Source organism: Sapajus apella, unplaced genomic scaffold, assembly GCF_009761245.1.
Source record: "Sapajus apella isolate SASKATOON/1434 unplaced genomic scaffold, GSC_monkey_1.0 scaffold17, whole genome shotgun sequence".
Taxonomy (NCBI): Eukaryota; Metazoa; Chordata; class Mammalia; order Primates; family Cebidae; genus Sapajus; species Sapajus apella.
In genome coordinates this window covers 32,077,775-32,079,805 of record NW_022436957.1, presented here as the reverse complement: position 1 = coordinate 32,079,805, position 2,031 = coordinate 32,077,775, and the positions used below count along the sequence as shown (strand labels likewise).

The 2,031-nt window shown below is 38.2% G+C and overlaps 1 non-coding gene across 1 annotated transcript; it reads right to left on the bottom strand.

Annotated features, from left to right (window-relative positions):
• Positions 1-692: 692 nt before the first annotated feature.
• On the bottom strand, positions 693-754 carry LOC116556848. Its single transcript, XR_004271193.1, has one exon. It is a non-coding gene; the product is annotated as a U7 small nuclear RNA (small nuclear RNA).
• Positions 755-2,031: the final 1,277 nt, after the last annotated feature.

Here is a 2,031-nt window from a genome sequence, read left to right as displayed (position 1 = left end):
ACAAATATAAAATATAGCTGTTTGAACTCTCCTTCATATATAAAAGATATCTGACATTAACTTGTGTGTTGAAACATTTATCACTTGAGCAACAGATTACAGAGGGTTTTACATTCTTATCATCACAGCACTTCTATTTTGGCAATTTTACAATTAAATTTGTAACAACTAAATTTCTCCAGGGATGGTGGGATATACAGTTGTTGGTTTTGTTTTGTTTTGTTTTGTTTTTGAGACATGCTCTCACTCTGTTGCCCAAGCTAGAGTGTAGTGGTGCCATCTCGGCTCACTGAAACCTTCGGCTCCCGGGTTCAAGCAGTTCTTCTGCCTCAACCTCCCCAGTAGCTGGGACTACAGGTTTACACCACCTCACCTGGCTAATTCTATAATTTTTTTGATAGAGATGAAGTTTCACCATGCTGGCCAAGATGGTCTCACACTCGTGGGCCTCATGTGTTCTGCCCGCCTCAGCCTTTTTTTTTTTTCATGTCCATTTATTTTAAATAGAAAAACAAAAGCTAACCATTACAAATACATTGTCTTAATGAAGAAGTCTATGTACGTTTGATTTGCCTATACAATTACTCCAAGGGTTTAATGAAATGGAAATCCGTATGATTCTGCATGACTTTAAAAGCATGTATATACTCATTTTTAAAGCACATAAGTAGGGAGTTCATCTCTGTTTTGAGGTGGGCGTTCTGGTGAAAACTGAAAAACCTGCTAGACATATTCTAAAAGAGCTGTAACACCATGGACAGGTTCATTTATACTCATTTCTGTATCTAGACCTGAGCTCAGTGCATATCATGTAACAGATGTTCAAATGGCTGGTTAATACTTCCCTATCAATTACAATGAAAATGCTGACACCATATAGGACTTGAAAATTTTAGGAGACACATTAGTTCTCTTTGAACTTAGTAAATTCCTACCTAAAACTGCCATATTCATTAGTTTGTTCATTACATTGTTGTAAGCCTACTTTTTCAGACCCTCTTTTAGGTTCTGTAAATTGTGATGAATAAGACATATAAAATTCCTACCCCCATAGAATTTACAGGACTGGAGTTTGTGGAGGGGAGGCAGAAATAAAGAAATTTCAGATAATAAAAACTGCTACAGAGTAGACAGAAACAGTAACATTAATTGGATGGTGAGGGAAGCGCTCTCTAAAGAATTACCACTTAAATGGAGACCTGAAGAACAGCAAAAGTTCCCAGGAAAATGGAATCTCAAAACCAAAGACTCAGAAAAAAATAAGATTGCTCAAGTAATGCTTGAGACATATGCAACAAGGGGGAAAGGAATACAAAATAAGGTAAAGAGAGGCAGAGGTTGGCTCGTGTGGGGCCTTCAGGGCATAATATAAAGGCGAGGTTTTAATAATTTTTAGTAATTCAGATGAAATACAGATTAATAAGGCATGTAAAGTAGTATAATTCCGTGACATTTAGTACATTCACAATGTTATGTAACTACCACCTCACCTCTATATAGTTCCAAAACAGTTCATCACAACATAACTTTTAATCAGTCACTCCCCATTCCTCTTCTCCCATCATTCTCAGCAAACTAACACAAGAACAGAAAATCAAACACCGCATGTTCTCACTCATAGGCGGGTGTTGAACAATGAGAACACATAGACGCAGGGAGGGAAGCATCCCACACTGGGGTCCGTTGGGGGGAAATAGGGGAGGGACGGTGGGGGGTGGGGAGTTGGGGAGAGATAGCATGGGGAGAAATGCCAGATACAGGTGAAGGGGAGGAAGGCAGCAAATCACACTGCCATGTGTGTATCTATGTAACAATCTTGCATGTTCTTCACATGTACCCCCAAACCTAAAATGCCATAAAAAATATATATAAATTAAAAATAAAAGAATGCTGAGATTACGTAAACCTCTATGACCTGTCCCGCTTTCTGATACCCTAGAGTCTATAAAGACAGAGTATGTTTTTTCCATGCTCTCTTAGAAGACATTCTTAGCAAAATTGGTTTAGAAAAAGGTTTGTTTAGAAAGAACC